A 19840-nucleotide genomic window follows, 5' to 3' on the forward strand; every position below is an offset into this window, starting at 1 on the left:
CTTCGTTATGTTTTCGCTTTAAACCATTGCACCTGTTTTGATGGAACGCAGTATGGATGTAGTTAAAAACCTGGGGTTAATCTGCGATTACAGTCAGATGTCTTTGTTAACGAAGATCAATTCCTTTGCGCTTAAAACTTTCGACGCGAACAGAACCGCGAAGGAAAGCGAGTCTGTACAAAAGTCTGTAGAACATAATTTAAGCAGACTCACTTAACCAATCACTACAACAATCCAGACTTACTCAAATCAATTCTCCAATATTAATTGTCTTTATAACTCAAAATCAAACAGAAAAATAACAAGTTTCAATGTATACTCAAACAATAACCGACTTCAAATAAAATGAAAAGTTTGATGTTAATCACAATGAAATTCCGATAACTGGGTCTGTCTCTAGAGATCCTTTGCAAACAGTTGTATTTGTTCAATATATAATGAAGACTCGAGTTAGATCAAGTTGATCGAGTTGGGATCCGTAGGGATGGGATGAGACGAAGTCTGTGGAAATTGTTCGAGAAATTTGAATTGATGTTCGACTAATTATTGGGATGTTAGGAGTTGTGTGTGATTCGTGTGTAAGTGTTCCCGCGTTTAGTTTTGAGTTTTGAGATGTATGATTTTAGCTGCGGTTTCTGATTTAGTATATGTTTGAGTGGAAGTTTCTTAATATTGAGTCTTATTAGATTGTTAAACATCGATTTTGTGGATTGGAAACAGATAATCATTGTTATTTGCAAAGCAACGGAAGGGAAGGTCAAAAAGAAAGTACTTTGATATGAATCACAAAATTAACAATTATAGGTAGAAGTTTGTGCCCGTTAGAAGATTGCTCTCTACTGTTATTTTTTTTTAATTACCTTACAAACTCTCATTTCACTCATTTGTAAGTCCAGAACTTGTTAATAAACACTAGAATTTACCTTAAATTGTCAAAGACACATTCAAATCAATAAATTTATATTTCTCTGTAAATAACCATATTTTATTTTGATTTAAGTACAATTTTCTCCATTTCTCCAAGAAAAAAATAACAGAAATGAAATCTGTACGTTTCCATTATCCACTTTATCATGCAGTACAATATCAGGAGCTCGCTTCAGTTTCATAACTCCCTTCAGATGACAAACAGCTTCCATACGAAAACAAAAGAAACATATTTTATTAAAACAGCCGACGCTTATTAATTCACTTGTACGACAGTTGCAGAATTCTTGCCTTTCGGATGAAAGATGTCTTTAATGTTATGCCAGTTCTCTGAGTTTAAGTTAAAGTATTTTTGTTTAGATGTTGAAAGAATTTTTTGTAACCCTGACTGTCCCACTGCTAGGCAAGGGTCTCCTGCCAAACGGGGGTTAGTGACGATTCCACTGCTGGGCATGGTTCTCCCGAATGACGGAGGAGTAAGGTCTTCTGTCTACCACACTGGCCAAGTGCGGGTTGGGGACTTCCCTTAAGAAATGCGTTGAACTACTGTTAGGCATGCGAGGTTTCAGTACAATGTTTTTCTTCTTTGCAAATTAACTACTATACGGATCTTATATCACGTATTAAGTTGATAAGATGATCAGCGTCTCGAGCGGATTTTAAAGTACTATTTTTATATCCAATAGTAATGGAGAAAAGGAAATGACGCTACTAAGGAGTCATTTCCTTATACTAATAAATCTTTCAACTAGCAAAAATGTTTCGTTTCTAGGATTCCCGGAATATTTTACATATTTAGTATGAACGAACAACTTGTTTCGTAAAATTGATACAGTTTTGAATGACACTAGTTAATACACTAAAACATTCACGTACAATATTGGACACAAAGCGTTTTGTTTGTTGATCCAGTATTGTAAATATTTTCAGTGCTTATAGTGTTAGAATAATACGGGTGCAATTGTGTATTGCATAATTCGGGTTCGCAGTTTTGAACGTTTATCATACCGTTATTGTATAAGTGTACTGTGTGTATATTGTTTCTTTTTTTAAATGTACGCAATAAATAGTAATCTTTGTGTGACCCACAAATGAAAAATCTAGGTCTGGTTATTAAGTACATTGTGCATCTTTCGATTGGAATGGTGTCTTTAAGAAATGTTTAATTAAAAGGAAAAATGATTATATGGAAGCTGAATTCCTCAAATTTTAATCACAAGTTATAAATTAAAAATTTAATTATGATTGTTTTTAACACACAAAGTACCTATCTGGAATTAAATACTTACCTAACGATGACTTACATTATTGTATATGAGCATAATATTATTTAATGCATATATCTAATGACACATAATAATATATTAGTCATTTTCTAACACCTTACGTTTATAACAAAGTTAACGGTCAAAATCAAATTATAATCCCAAATAATTTAATATCACATTTACGTTCAAACTGATAGCTTCCATCTGTCATCACACCGACCGCCATAAAACTCTTTATATCCTTGAAAAATATGACAGTCATGACCCAAAACATATTCATATCATCGCAAAAACAGTAAAAGTTAAAGCAGAACAATAAAACGGATAGTTTTATGTACTTTTTATATTGACGACAGGTGAGGCTTGGGATTCTTCTGAATTTTATCGTCCGGAACTGAATTCCGTTGTACAAAGGATCTTGGATATGTTATAGAATGGAATACCGAACACAAATATTTGTTGCGATGCATCAAGAATGTTGAAATTTTCATGTTGTTTATTGTGAATGCGGTTCTGTTATTCTTGGTTTTAAATGCTGAGATCTTTCTAGATATATTTAAAATTGTATTTTCTTAAATCTAGAATAGAAACCGTTATTCTACCAGCGTTATGTTCCTTTGCGGATGCTTTGGTTTCAAGTATCTTACAGATTTACTAATGACGTTGATCAACTTTTAGATTCATAGATCATCTGTTTTCGCCGATTCATTTGTATCTGTATCATTTAAATGATTATCCCCCGGTACATTTAGCGGTAGTTTATCTATTCAATGGTGTCAAAACTCATACAAAAAACGCTATTGCATAAACTACCGTTAATTTTACTCAGAAACCGGGGGTAAGAAATTTATATCCTGTATCCTAACAATGTATCTATATTCGCTGCTATACTAAACAAATCACAGCCATTACACACGTGCCATCAAATTAATTTTGATAAATAAACCCAATTTATATTTAGCTTCCTTCTCATTACAATGTAGGTCTTAAATAACAAATGTAACGTAACACTCGTATATAAATCTCTTGTTTATAGCTATTCTAAAATGAAGGAAAGCACACCCGTTTTATCGCTATCATAATTTCAGCACCGTTTTAATGAAATTATAATTGCTAATTAAGGGAAAATGCGATCCGTCGTGCTCGGAAACCCGTAGTTCGGCAACCCGAAATAATTTGCTTGCTACACTGTTTCTTGGTAGTATAATATTGTTGAAGAACCTTCGCACCACTAATTAATAACGCTTAGACAGCCCGTATCAGTAGATAGCTTGAAGCTTAGGTAAGCTTCGTTATAGTTATAGTTTTGGTGAAATGAGTCCGTGTTTGGGCCCGGGGTATACATTTTACGATGTGAACCCAAAAATCTTTCAAACTGATTTTTATGTATGAAACATGAACATTAAAACAACAACGTTTTTTTTTAAATACGTTCAATAGTTAATATCTCCAGCAATAAAACTTAAAAAATAAACTGTACAATGTTCATAACAAAATAACTATTCTTTATAGTCTTAATTTTAATCTTTGTCTAAAAGCAACACTCTACCTAGTAAACTTCCTTCAGGAAAATACATTTCTTGTCATTTCTTCTCACGCGTTACTCACGAATTGCAATTTTAAAGGAGTGATAAACATGTCAATTTTTAAAACATTACATTATACAATTACATTAAAAAACATGTCAATAAATTTACCGACTAAGAAATATTTTGAATCAAATTGTGGCATAACTCTACTATGACAAAATATTACTAAATTCGTTATCGTCTGTTAATACCACCGATCGTTAGCTTCTGGCTATGATCGGTTCATTGTAAAGCAATTATAGTCTGTAGTTTTAAGCAGCTACTGAATAGACGGTAACAAAGAGGAGCTGAGAGTAATACGCTATTTACAACGCTCCGTATTAGAGATCATATTGAATGAAGCTTCCTAATTATCTGGAGGTATCTAGGCACTTATAGTTAGGATTTTTCTGAGTAGATACCTAATATTGTGAATGTGAAAGTCTGTAAGTCGATATGTATCGCTTATGCTTCTTAAAAGTTGAACAATTTTAGGTTTAATATAGCTTGGAGATAGTCTTCTATTTTGCAAACGTTTACACTATTGCCATATACGACACACTCATTTAGGCTGTTATTGAGAACATTGTTACCATAACAAAAAACACTTTTCCAGATATCTTGATCGAACCCTAGACTACGTGATCAGCAATCCACTTAATAAATATTTGGTTATAATTTAAAGCAAAGTAATTATCACAAAAACGGCTTCTAAGTCGATTTCAAACATTTAAATGTGTACAAACTATTAGAATAAGATATCGCACAAAATGATTTAAAACGATACAAAAAACTATGCAGAACGCTTCAAACGGTTACGTATAAGATTTCAGTTCACTCGATACAGAAAGAGAACCAATAAAACCGTAGAACTACCGCCTCTGAACCGAACATGAATCGCATATATTTTGAAATCAGGTCGAGAAGCCTTGGCATATTAGTAACAAGTACTGCTTTGAATTGCAACCTATACGGGAACACTCAAATATAAAGGTTGTTTATTACTTATTATGACTAGCTTCTGTACATAGCGTTGCTTGTGATTTTGTGCAATTTTTCATTAGTTTGATAACTAGACACTTATGAGTTTAAACTATCGCGTCTTCTATCAGACTGTCAGAGTAATAAATAAGATACGGTATGCACCTTCCACAGTTGTACTTACAGGACACTTAATTATGTAGACTACATTATGGTGATCATAAATAGAAGCAATAATCTTAGCAGCATTCAAAAACCTATGATTTTTCGAACTGAAATATGTGAATTAAAAACGAATGCTAAGAAGGTTAGTCTGAGAAGTGTGGTCTGAGGAGAGTTTGCTAGGCTTGGGTTCCAATCCTAGAGTTAGAAAAGTGCTGTTGACTTGGCCAAGGTCTTTTGGAATAAATTTAATATTTACAGGTACTGAGAGTTTACTGTCGTTCTATGTCTATGACAATAGATAGAGATCTAATAAAGTGCTAGCATATCATGACAATTCTAAACTGCTAACCTTGGGTCTACTTCTAAACCTCTGCCTTTGACTCCAGATGACGAGAGATGGATGGATTTTTATGAAAGTAAAAATATTCAATGTTACTACAATAAAAGTTAATAAACCATTCTTAAAAATAAACTGAATTTTGAAATCGGTCCAGGGTTGCCAGGAAATTTACAATGTAACGGTCCAACAACGTTAAATTGTTAGAACGTGGTCTCAACTAAGAATTTATAGGCTTTGCAAGAACGATTACTGTTTCAAAGCTTTGAGAAGTCACCCGGGGACTTTTATGAAGTCTCTTTAAATCTTATTGCTGGGACGTTAGGTCTCAAGATATGTGAGCCAGACGTTATGAAGTTACGTCTGAGAAATATTATAGATATGAAATGTGACGGAATTTGTGTAGTGATATGATTTTGATACTCTGTAGGATTGTAAGGTATATTATGTAGATTGTAAGTCCTCAATCTGTACTGGGCCGGTGTAGCGGTGTGATGATCATGGTTTAGCCCCTCCTTTGGGAGACCCTTATACAGCAGCTGCAGTGACAGTAATGGGTTAAAAAGACAAAAAAAAACGTTGTTGGGAATATTTTTTAAATCGTATTATATTCGCTTAGATACCAAATTATGTCCTCACTGTCGCATATGGTGTTCGATTCCTACACAAAAAAAAATATTTATGTGATACCCAAACATCTAGTTGATAGTCTGGTTATACTTTGTGTCCGCTGCTTTCATTTTTATTAAATCCCCGCGATTCAAACATGATTCACAGAAAAAATAAGTTTAAGAAGGAAATAGTACATTTGAGGAACCAACTATAAAATAAATATTAAATATTATTACAGATCCACAGTGTAAACAAACAAAATATAAATTTACCCGCTCAATATGAGTTGGTAAAAATATTTGACCTCCGACCACCAGTCAAAAACAATATTAAACCTACACATTATACTGGATCATAATTACTAAATTTCATAGCACTTATAACTAAACCATATAATTATACAACTAATTACTTTTCTAATAGCTATCCAAAACTGTGACAGTACAGTCATGAGCAACAATATGCTTCACATTTTCAAACTCATAATCTATGAAGCAGTAAATAACTAAAGTATGCTATTTCCAAAATTGTTTGATAACTACTGTGTTATTATTATGTTATGGGTTAGAGAAAAAATTACGTTATTCTTACGATGTTATTCTAGTTAAATTATAACGAAATTATATTGATGTTATAAGCAATAATGTTAGTTTACAAAGTAATGCCCAGTCTGTCTCTTACTGTACTTAACATGCTACTACGCATGAATACTAAACATGGAAATAATTTAATATCCCAGATCAAACTGAATATTTTTATTTCAAAGTCCAACCATCAAGTCGTTGATATAAGGCATGAAATTTTTTCTTGCAGGCGCGGATCAGATAGTTGTATGAATATTTTGCTCATGACTATACAATTTATAAAGGTGTATACTTGTCAAATGAAATATGCCTCGACGCGGTACAATTTAATTTGTTTTATTTATCGTCTATCGCTCGCGGCCGGTTAATAGGATGAGACTGGCTGATTCGTGGTTGCGACCACACGCGTTTAGTATGGAAACATAGAGAGAGAGAGTGTGTTGGCACGCACGTAGTTTGTGTATGTTTTGTTGACACTAATAAAACTTCTGTGCTTTCTTAGAGAAGAAAAATAAATGCCACATTCAAATACACTTGCATTTGCAATGTAATCAAACAAACTAATATATTTTTTTAATTATTTTATATTTAAAAAGTGAGTTCGAAAATTAGTGCAATCCAGAAAATAATATTATTTTACATTTTCTTCTGTTTTTTTGCTATTGCTGCTGCTATTTTAAATTGCTATTTTACTAATTGTTAATATATGTAGTTAGTATTTTATTGTTTATCAGTACTTTTAAGATCCTATGGGTTAGCAATGTTAGCATTGTACATTTTTTACAAACCAATCCAGCCTAAGTAAAAAACAGGCATAAATAAGATGATTAAAACAATTTAGACACGTCAGCGCGCCGGTTCATAACACAAATCCGTATGTTTAATCCCTACAATTAAAAACGATGTTATCTAAGACACGTTACAGATAAAAGTTAATACTTTAATCTCACATTAATAGCTACATGTTTATTTACTGGAATACTCATACTTATGTCGTTTATATGCATTAGTTACTAAACTTGTTGAAATAAACATGACACTGTGTAATTTAAGTTCAGATGAATGTAAATATTTATTAGTTTTTAGAAAACTTCCGGATTTCAAATAAATATATTGTTGTCTCCTTGTATGCTGGAGCAACAAACATGATTGAATTTGATGCGGTTAAATTTTCTACTCCCGAATTTAATAGTAAGTTGCGAAATAATGCGTACGTTTGAAAAAAAATTGTCGATTTTGTTTACATAGATGACTGTTCAATCATAAGTACTCATCAGTTTCGATACAGTCTTACTGTCAAAGGTCAGTAAACACGTTCGTGTCAATTATATTCATAGAAACGATAACACAATAATTTAAAAATAATTTTAAGATGAGAAAATTGATTCTGACATCTTGCTTAACCTTTGATTCTCCCTGTGTTACGGTAGCCGCAAAATGTATTTGTAAGTAAGTTGATTGTCAGAATGAGCTAACTCCAAAAAAGTTTTATCAAAATTCGTTTATCTTTTTCTGCGTAAAAGTGTGAGAAACACATATGATAATGTACTTAAAAACTTTCACACTTGTTATGCAGTATTATTACAATTTAGTATGCACTGGATGATTTAGATTACGTCATGTTTATTAGTTGCTTACAAAATAAACGGTTTTAAAGTAAAGTCTACTTAATTTATATTATCCACCCCTATTCCACCCACAAAACAGTTACGAACCAACAAAAAATTAACATGAAATAACAAAAAGGAGAGCGTAAAAATCTAAATTTTCAATGCAGCGGCAACAAGACAATGTATTTTTACTTGTTTGAAAATTCTCTATTATTCCCTCCTTAACGCTGCGAAGAGATTCTGTTGAGTGGCTTTGTTATTTTTCATGCTGCACTATGTGTTTTTGTTTATTTTCCGCGCTGTTGAAATAAACAGCGGCCATTTTGTTCGGCTTTCTTGGACAGTTGCGTCGCTGATTGTTTAGATATTTCGGGTTCGGATTTTTATTTGTGGATTGGTTCTTGAGATGAGTGGGGTTTATTTTTGGGGACTGTTGTACATGTTACATTGACATGTAAGGGATTTGTTTTTATTATTAAGTGCACATGCATTTTTATTACGTAGTTTTGTCTGGGTACAAATTTCAAAACGACACTTAGATAAGGATTATGGTTTTCTTTTAATTGATGTAAATTGTAACCTTTAACGGGGTGCTAGACGCTAATATTGTCATACATTCATACATAGAATCGCTCTTTTTTTGACGAAACTATACCTGCAAACTTCCCTTGCTTTAATCATATCCGTGCATCTTGTAACACAGGACTGCCGGTTACGAGTATTATTATTTGATTTCAAACCATAATATCCCACTGCAGGGCAAAGCTTCCTTCCCTATTTTCACCTATCGAAAGCTACTTAGGGCCATATTATACAAAATTCACCAGCAACAAGTAGAAGTCTTTATTAGGTCCTCCCATATATTTGCATCGAGTTCAAATAATATTCTTGGCCTACTCTCTTTACTTCAAACATTCAATCACATATCTCCATTCCTCGTATGCCACTTTAACCAATAATTGCATCAATTTGCTCTTTCCCTGTCTGAATCAATTACAATCTATCACAAACAGTAATTCACTTCGGTTCAAGTAAAGTGTTCTGCGTGCGTGGCAAAGAGTAAATTAAAACTTCCAGGGCTTTACCTGGTAAACCTAATACCCATACAATTTTAAAAATAATTTTCAAAGGAGTTTCGAAGTTAAAATAATTTTCGCTAAAGCAAATTAAAAGTGGGACATAACTGAGCCCTTGTTAATGACAGGACACTAACGATGAAAATAATGGGAAAACAATCAATTATAAATTAGCTTTTGCAGGTCTGTCCTTTAGGCTATCTAAAGTTTATGTTAGAATAGAAGATATGCTTTTAACTTAATATAATTATATCGGCTTGATATAGACATATCTTGTACTAGCTGACCCGCGCAACTTCGCTTGCGTCACATAAGAGAGAATAGGTCGTAATTTTCCCCGTTTTTGTAACGTTTTTTACTGGTACTTTGCTTCTATTGGTCGTAGCGTAATGATACATAGCCTATAGCCTTCCTCAATAAATGGGCTATCTAACACTGAAAGATTTGTTCAAAACGGACTAGTAGTTCTTGAGATTAGCGCGTTCAAACAAACAAACTCTGCAGCTTTATAATATTAGTATAGATTTAAACCTGATCAACACTCCTAGCATGTACCGTAGAAGCTCATATGTAAGTACATATTAAATGTCAAATAATCCATACAAGAGTATAAAGAACTACTAAGTATAGAAAATCGCACTACAGAGGTTTCGTACTACTATCGATTTTTGAGAACAGGCTTGCAGTGGACAATTTTTTCATGAGAATTTGTCCAGCGCCTCCATGGGCTGTCGTGGTGACTAATTGTTTAGTGCATTTTCAATATCAAACTTTCGACACTTACCAGTGCCGTCTCTAGAAAATCGCGTTACAGATCATCCTGCCATCTCCATTTAGCTGCCTTCACTACATGAACTAAGTAATACAACATCTTGCAACTGAATTATAGCAACAATTTACACAAAAGCAATATCCTCCTTTAAATAGGAACATAAAGATGTTTCATGAACATTACCAGCATCCCTATCATGCCGAGATAACTAAATTAACTTTAAATTAGTTATGAGAGTTGCTCCGTTTTTTACTTGATTATTACTGAAGCGTTGTCGCTATCTTTCGTTATCTTTTCCTTTCTTTTCTTTTGTGTTTTGTAGATTTTCCCCGATGTTAACAGAATGACAATGGGATGGGACGAATTATTTGTTTTATTATTTTTTGTTTAGGACATTTTTTTCGTAGATTTAGGATCAGTATTCTTCGTACGTCCATTGGGTGCTTTGCTGTTCAGAAATGATTTATATTTGCTTTAAGTCCAAAGTTTCCCGGTAGTTTTAGATGGTATCTATGACCCATGATACGCCATATCAAAGTAATTTCAATCTGTGTCAACGTACGCATCCAGAGTCATTCATAACTAATACTGTTTAAAACTAAATGTTCTATGTTATCCTTTTTTTCATTCCTTGATTCTTAGTCTCTATAGAATCTTCCATATTGATTTGTTTAACAACTTGGTATCATTGAATCGAATTATTTGATCAGTGAATTGCCGGCTTATGTAGCTGACAATGGCGTATTTTATACAATTATTTTACATTTAACATACTAAGATTGATTAATTACAATCTAGATGAACTGAGCATGTCAAAGCTCCCTACTAAGTTGTCTGCATTACATGTACAAGGAATTAAGCATGTAGACCTACAAGATTTGATTGCTCAACCTTCAAGAAGACACGTGGATGTTTCCAAATAATTATAAGCAGTAATTATTAAATAACTTATAAACATAAAGAGCCATAAAATATGAACGAAAACATGAAACACGTGCAGCCTTATACCAAGGTCATAACAACGTGAGAAAGCTACTGAAAACATTCAAGTAAGTTAGCTAATTTTGCGGAAACAGTTAATTTTAGACTGATGTTTGGATTGTTCTTTGGTCTTTGCCTTTCCCAAATGATAAAAAGGCATGGTATTATGTATGTTTGTTTTCTTTTGTAGTATTCAACGTGATCTTAACGTTTTAAAAAGCACGTTTGACAGGCAAAATCCAAACAAAAGCTTTAAATTGTTTTAACACGTCTGACAAGTAACCATGTCTAAAAAGTCCCGTAGATTTTAAAGGACCTGCAAAAAAATACTTTTCCTTTCCATAAGGGTAGTGCAGGCCAAGAAACTCCAATCGCCACATACTACGATCCCTGTGACGTTTCTTCTTCATTCACCATTTTATGATACCTTGTCAAAGGTGTCCGTTTCTCAATGAACCTAGAACCAAAATGCCTTAAGTCACTCTAGTATGACTAACATTAACAAAAACATTTTTATGTTTATACTACCTTTTTAAACTAAAGCAAAAATATTTAAAAGAACCATCACCTGTATCCTATCCATTTATTCTGACCTTCGTATAATGCACAATGGACTATTTTTAACTTCATTTGTGTCATTGTTATCTACTTTAATGAAAAGAGGCTCTATAAGGTTCCACGTCTCGAAACTGAATGGCTTTTAAATTAATGAGTTGCGACCTTGATTGCTGGTGACCTAAAAACAGTTGCTTTTAATTTAAATCTTTGCAACCCTTTTTATAAAGCTTCCCGTTTATAGAAGGAATAGTGTTTGAAAATTGAAAGTTTTTCTTTGGAAGTGATGCTAAGAGATAAATAGAACTGTAGCGCAATTCCCTACTACTATCGAGTATCGATAAATAACCGGATAGCTATTGAGTAATGTTATATGAAAATCTGATCAGCGCCTCTAGCGGGCGCTGCAGGAACTATTTTTGCGGTGCATTTTTTGCAAATATCAAACTCTAGATATTCCATAGTACCGCCTGTGCAGAATCGCGCGACTAATGTACATGGAAAATGTGAAGTTCGTTATTTTATTGATTTGAATGAATCTGAATCTAAATTCTGCCTTGTATGCAACACGCATCTATTCTTTTTATTAGTATTATTCGGTGACAGACGTGGTATTATGTATGTATGAATGTAAGTATGTATGTATTTGTGTATTATTATACAGAACTAACCTTTCATTATATTTCATTAAATTATATTTTAAAATAATGTTCCTGAAAAATTGCACCATTACAGAAAGGCTTCATTATAACGACATCAGAGCCATGATTTACTCTTTATTCATCGCTGACGTCAACACGAAGTGACAACGGCTTGTTACCTTCAATTAACTCAACAACTTTCTACGAACTAGTTGTTTTACCTTTTTTATTGCTATTCAGGTCACCTAGGTCTTCTTTAGTAAGGTGAGCAGAAATTACTGCATTATTTTTTGTTTAGAGTTTTCTGCGAAGTGTATTAAATTCGTTATGAAAATATTTATTTTAAAAATAATCATCACTGTAAAACTATGCCTGAAAATCTGAAAAACAGTTCTTAAAGGGATGCAAAGTCAGCAGACCCTTTCTTCATGTCGGAAGGAAAACGTTGCCCAGCAACGGGACTGAAAAACTATTTGCTATTATCATCTAATCTGTCATCTAGAATACCTAAAGTAAAAATAATTCTGTTCGAGTATAGTGAAATAAAATGTTTGTCCAAAACGCACCAACTGCTAATTATGAGTAAAAATGCATTGAGTACAAAATTATACTGCCGTGTTAACCTTTTTATAGAGCTACAATAACTTTTTAAGATTTATTTTGCTGACGCTACTTTTTCCTTTTATATTTTTTATACTAATGAGGTAAAGCCTTGATTGCTCTTTCCGGCCTAGAAAAGAGTAAGGCAATTATTTAGAACTTAATCGAATTTTTTCTTAGTGCTACATAAAAGTTGCTTAAATTAGCCTGAATATTCATAAATGTTAATTTATTTTTTGTTCAAAGTTGTTATTAAACTAAGGATGTATTGTAATAGGCAAGCAATAATGTATTAGGCAAGACAATATGAAAAATCTTGAAAAGTACTTTAAAATGTCATTAAATCTGAACGGCTTATATAAACAGAAAAAAGTCATTGCCTTTGAATTAGTTTTTAGAAATAAAATGTTTTCTTGCAGTGAATTAGAATATCTCCAATATTTCAAAAAGCTTCTTTTCAAGGGTGATCTTGTTGGTCCACTCTGTATATATTTTTGTAATATTTTTGTTAAAATACTTTCTGAAAAAATTAAAACAGCGAATCAAATACCTTATTGAAACAATGACTGCTATCGTGCTTTAATTGGTTAACAAATCCGATAGTCGAATTCCCAAACATGAAAAACGAAAACCAAAATTGCTCTCGCCAAACAAATCCCATGAGTTAATGGTGCTTATCAAACTTCATTCAAACAAACAATTAGGCAAACCCCATCAGTCAAAAACAAATACACAGAGGAAACAGTGAAAAAAACGGCCAAGTACGAGTCGGACTCGAGCACGAAGGGTTCCGTACCGAAAGAATACGAGAAAAAACAGGTTTATTTTATGGGGACCCCCATATTATTATGATGATGATATTTTGAATTTTTTGTATGTGTTGTTATAGCGGCAATGGAAATACATAATTTGCGAAATGAATGAATTAATGAAATTCCAGCTTCCTAGCATTTACGGTCAATGAGATATGAGATGGTGACAGATAGATAGACAAAATTAAATGAACGGACAGACTGATAGACAACGGAGGCTTAGTATAGAGTTCCGTTTTTACTTTCTAGGTACGGAACCCTAAAAAACGTAAAACACCGCGAACATTGCTGATATTGCGAAAAAAATCAATGACCCGAGTTGATATTTCGCTACCGAAGCAACCAATAAGTTTTCCCTGAACACGTTGTGAAGTTGCGCCGCTGGATGTGACATCAATGTATTCTACCTTGTAGATAAAATATTAGAAAATATATCCTAGATACAAAATGGAGGTATTATTTTGTTTTCTACATTATTACTAGGTTTATTCGGAATAGTACTTTTATCCAGTATGTACATTTTTGGTTAATTTTTGTCCGTGACTTTATTTGCGTTTTTCGGACTCTGGTAAATTTTTGAAACAATATACAAATCTTTCTCACCATATTTTCAGTCCATGAATTTTGCTGTATTGGTTAAGGCAATAATCAGTTCATTGTTTTGCAAAGTGTAGTATATGTTTTACATTATTCCTCATATGACAAAAGTATGAATTATGGAATATAATATTGCGTCAGTTTTGTTTAAAGTGTACTATATTCTATTCTTTATTAAGCCTTGAAAGTCTAAAGCAATCTTTTGATTTTAAAAGGTACAAGCAACATTTAATTCATTTCATGCTGCAACTAAATTGAATTTTCTATGAAAATATGAATTCAAAATCCATTTATGAAACTTTAGAATAGACTTCTTTGTACGCTCGTGTCTCTGGTCGTAAATTAAAAAGTTCCTACTGAAAGTTTTGTATGAAAGCTGAAAGTTTTTAATATTTAAGTATCAGATTCTTGGACGCACTATTGTTATTGAGTCGTCTCATTGAGAAGCCTCGGTTAAGATTTTAAGGAGTTTCCGTTGAGACACTTTCTTAAGTGGAGATTGTCTGTTCAAGATTTCATTTTAATGTTAAAATTTTATGTAGAGCTATTTATTATGTCCTGCTTAGTAATTTGCATTATTTTTTATGTCAATAAAAAGTTTCGACTACAATACATTATACGCTTATTTTTTGGAAATACTTTTGGTAATCCTCCGCAGTTTTTCTCAAATCACTCAATATTTATTTCAAAAAGTGGTTGAAAACGCAATGTTAACCTTACAATTACAATAAAAATAATCAGATCTATTTCTATTCAATGTGCGATTCATCAGAAATGTTCAGCACTGCAGCAAAAAATCATCCAGAAAAGATTTTGTTTAATAAAATAAGCCATAACAAGCAAAATATATCCGCTTCCAAAAAGGCCGATGTCCATCGTTCCTAAAAGCTGTTTATCACCAATTTTATCGAGCAGCAATAACATCCTCACCCCATGTCTCTTCCATCGTCTTTAGCCAAACACCATAGTCGTGAAAATGATTTTTATTTCAATACGAGATCCTATATAAATCATCGGCTGTACTCGTTCTCGTGTCAAACCGTCGGCTGGGACCATTACTGGGTGAGTCGGGAGATTTCTAATGACGGTGCTACATGCGTTTATGGGATCGGGAGTTAAGGTTTATGATTCGCGCGTTGAGCAGATTTTGTAAGTGTTCGATTTCAGTTGCGTGTGAATTGATGCTGTCGTATTTTGTGGCCGTACTTGAGATAACCATTTTTCTTGTACTGTTCTTTAGGGAATATGACATGATTGAAATGTAATAAAGCTTAGAATATAGAAAATAGCATCTGTGTGTGGAATCCAAACTTCAGGAATCTTATTAGAAGAATGTCAATGGCCCACCCCTTCGAAGGTACATTTTTCTCATAAGATTTCCATACGTATACGCATTGTTATTAAAGTCTGTGTTTGCCAAAAAGATCTCACTAATTGCATTAATGAACAAAATAATAGCTTATCGACTAAATCAACACCATCATTTATCATAAACAATTACTCTATAATCGTGCTCATTCTTAATTTTAAACTTAAATGCTATTAAACTACATTTTAAACTAGTTAACTAAAACATCTAGACTAACCAGATCATTTAACCTTACAACTAAGACAGTGTCAGTTTTCCCCCCGGCTTATCTTCTTACAAAAACCTTTTCCCTAAATCAACTTTTACGAGTTTCGCGCGGCAATAAACAGCTGACACCTTTAGTGTTTTCCTTTACTCACAGATCAGTGGCTACGTTTTCATGGAATGGGTTTTATTTATTAACCGTTGGTTTGCTAGGATTTACTTGATGGTTAAGATGTCTTGGTTGGGTTATAAAGTTTGTAGATAGAGTTTGATTTTTAACCTGTCTTATGGGGTCAAGTTTGTCAGATTCTACGATTTTTTTTCGTAGTTATTTCTTAAAAATGCTTTAATTCCTACGTCGGGTGTATGAGACGCAGGTGGCTAATTGTAATAACCTGAGCCTAAATCCGTTAACACCATGTGCTTGTAAAGAAAAATGCTATGCTGACCCTATTTAACATAGGATAAGGACAAGAAAGAGAAGTTAAACATAATTTTATTTACAATCAAAGTGGCTTAGAAAGCCGTAGTTCATTAAGAAGTTTTTTTTTTGGATTTGTTGCCAAATGTCACTTTTCACATAAAGTTATTACAAATTAATATAATGCAATTATGAGATTCTACTTTGTTAATGCAAAAGGAAACTTGATCGCAAATGACAGTTTCGTGCAACACCAATCTTGTACCACCATAATTATATTCCATTCCATAATTACTTTAGCTCATAACTTGATTTAACGCTCATCGGTTCACATCAACGTCATTGGCGGCTGTAAAATATAGTTGCGTACGGCGTGCGTTGACAGTGCGTGTCGACGTCACGCAAATGATTTGTGGATTGACTTTAACTGATGACTGTATGAACTATGCTTGACGGAGTTGATTTGTTGAAAGATCTTTGTGGGTGACTGGAGGTTGCGGTGTTTGAAGATACAAAGTTATTTGATGTGTAAAAATAAGATAAGATATGTTTTACCTTATCATAATAAAACAAAGGTTTTTTAAGAAATTGTAGACTGAGAAAATCGCTAAACAGAGATCAAATATTATCAATTTTCCTGCAATATTTACTACATATAAGCTTCTTTACACAAATAATAATAATAGCAAAAGGTCAACACACATAAAACCAGCGTGGGTAGTTTTAATTTTAGATATAATCTACAGAACTCTAAAAATACATCCAAAAAGATATATCTGCTGATATTAATAAGAAACAAATTCAAAATCTAAACGACGTCAGGCCGAAAACTTGTAAATACGTCTGCGGACAAACTTTACTTGTCAACTTTTATAAGTGGTGGAACTTTTCTGATTGCTTCCAAGTTGGCTAACAGGAAAAATATTACCAAGTCGTTATTTACGTCAATGTTTTTTTTTTACATTTCCTCTTTTTATTTACGATGATCTAGATGTTTTAGAGATAATACAGACGGTACAAAGAGGTAATTTTCTACTATCGACTAACGACAACCGGCTAGCTGTCGACAAATTTTGTATGAAAATTTCGACCACTCCAGCGGTCGCCGTAGGAACTATTATTGCAGTACATTTTAAATGTTAGACCCTTTATACTCAATAGTTCATAGTATATAATAATATGGCTACATAGGGGCCTTGAAGATATTAGCGTTATAAATAGATGTATTTGTGTTAAACTTTTCTTTCAATCTTTAAAATTAAACTCGTGTTGAAGCTTGAAATTCAGACTCTACAAAAAAATTATACAACGCCTGAAAATAATTAATGCAATCCAAAATATTCTGAAAAGAAACAGAATTATTTAACTTCTACAAAATAAAAAAATGTAAAGGGCAGATTTTTCACATTCTTTGTATTTAAATTGAATAAAAATTAAAACGTTTGAATTGTGCAATTTACAGATTATAGGCAGCCATGTTTGAATTCAGTTTCAGCTTCAGTTATTTCGTTCAATATTTTTAATCCTTTTACAAAACTGTAGGTTTAAAAGCTACGTATTTAAAAGCTGCCCCTGTAATTTGTATAGTAGGGTTTACAATCACAAGATCTGGAACTCGATTCCCGTGTCTGGCAAAATGTTATGTACCCACCTATATTTTGAAGATTATATTACATTTTTCCTTTATGTATAAGGCATGTTATGTAGTTGTACTCAAAAGTAATTGTATTAAAATATTTTTGTTTTGTTTCAGGATATTCTTCTGAAAGCCATCGCCAGTTATGTAGTGTAAGTATTTATTTTTTTAACATACCATATCAGTGAAGGGAAGCAGCATCCTGTCAATATGAAAAAATAAAATAAGAGACGCCGTAAGGATTAAATATTTCAATAGTGACCACTTTGTATTGGTAAACTTATTGTTTAGGTTAGCTTCATACTAAATACCTAAGAAATTGCCTCGGGACCTTTTTCAATTCTGAGGTTTGATAGTTTTGTGCAATTAGCGGCAATCAGTATCCAATTTACGTTCTTCTCTGAATCTCCTTCGTCCTAGATATTTGTCACCCGGCAACTACTACAGAACGATTTTAGTCCACTTGTATAATCTTATTCCTTCGATTAATATAGTCTTACCAACAACAACTTTACTTCTCTATGTACATAGAACAGAAACACGAGTTTCAAATAAAATAATAAAGTCGAGCACAAATCTAGCAAAGAGAAAAAACCATCGTAACCATTGCACTCCAGAAACAGATATCACAAAACTTTATATATTTTTAAACTCGATTCTCTTTAATGATATCAGGAACCTTTCACACAATAGCACCCATAATTCCCAAAGCAATTAACTCTTTTATTTTCTTCGAAAATAATAGTTATTTTTCCCAATATTATAGCGGGTATAAGATAAAAATCACGATGCGAACTATATCAAAGCTAAACCGCAAGGAGTATCGTTAAACTTTTATTGGTCTATTACTGTTTTATAACAAAGAATATCGAGAGGGAGCTTGGATGCTATAAAATCCTATGTTTCTGATGACTCCGGGTGCTTGCGAGGGGCTGAAGCGATTGGAGTGGGTAATTAGCTGTTTGTTCTTTTATAGCTCTTCTTGTATCGGAAAATAATCATTGAGATGATGTTTCTTCAATACTAGATGCAGTTTAGAAACTATTTCATTAAAAGTTATATGAGAGATATGAACGAGGGTAGTACAATATGATAATGTAACGGGTCGTAAACGCGATTGAAAATTAAAGGTTACGATACCTTATTCGTTTACCCGACGTTTCGAATGTTTCGATCGAATTGCATCAACCGTGGTCACGGGCTGACTCTAGACTCTGAGAGAAGTATGACAAGATCCTATCCCACATCGTTGCTATTTACTGTGAATTTGAATTTTGTGTGTTGCTGTGATTGATTTATTCTCACGACCGATTTTAAAAATAAATTCGTTGAAAAGGTAGCAACGTATCCTAAATCAAGATTCAGAGAGCGGATTAGAATGATCCTGGAAATTGAAAATGCTTAACGCCGGAGAAGTTTGAACTCTAACCCACTACTACCACCCCAAAATCATTTACGGATTGCTTAGCTACAAAATTTAATTAATAATTTTGACATTCAAATGTAAGATAAAAGCCACCATTTCAATGTATCATAAAACAAGATAAAAATATATGATTTCTAGAACTCAGTAAATATTAAAGAACCACAACTATAATCACAACTACTAGTTCCTTACCCAGAAGATCAGTTTCACCATCTCGAATGCCTGAAACTTGTTCCACGCGTTAACAATCGCTTCCTACAACTTGGTTTCTTTGAACGTGGCCCCTTTGTAAGACCAATTGAATTAAATAAATAAATAGTACACACTTAAAAGGATTGCTAATGAAATGCCAATGCCAGTACGGTGTTTCGCTTCTTGGATGTTTTCATGGTAAATACAAGAAGTGTAGGCAAGTTTTTTCTACGGATTAGTAGACGTTCCCAGTGAGAATTTTTACGACATTCAATTAACTGGATCGGTGGTCCAAGGTAGTAAGAAACCGCTGCTGAAGATGACACATTTCTCTTGAAGAAAATAGTAGGTTTATTTAAGGATCTGAATAACTGGTCTAATAAACTCTAAGCCAGATAAATGGCTATGCCGTAGAACACTAAAAAGTCCTATTAATTCAAGGATTTTTTTTAACGTTCTACGTTTTGGTCATCATCAACAAATACCGGCAACTAAGGGCCAGTTTC

The 19840-nt window shown here is 33.0% G+C and overlaps 1 protein-coding gene across 1 annotated transcript in view; it reads left to right on the top strand.

Moving 5' to 3' along the window:
• The window catches only part of side-IV (sidestep IV transmembrane protein), a 269014-nt gene that overhangs the window by 48427 nt on the left and 200747 nt on the right, over window positions 1-19840 (top strand). The window contains exon 2 of the mRNA XM_076126889.1: window positions 17834-17868. The gene's annotated coding sequence lies outside the window, so the exon portion shown is untranslated. The remainder of the gene's footprint in view (window positions 1-17833; window positions 17869-19840) is intronic.

The sequence above is a fragment of the Anticarsia gemmatalis genome, chromosome 19 (assembly GCF_050436995.1).
Source record: "Anticarsia gemmatalis isolate Benzon Research Colony breed Stoneville strain chromosome 19, ilAntGemm2 primary, whole genome shotgun sequence".
NCBI classification, from domain to species: domain Eukaryota; kingdom Metazoa; phylum Arthropoda; class Insecta; order Lepidoptera; family Erebidae; genus Anticarsia; species Anticarsia gemmatalis.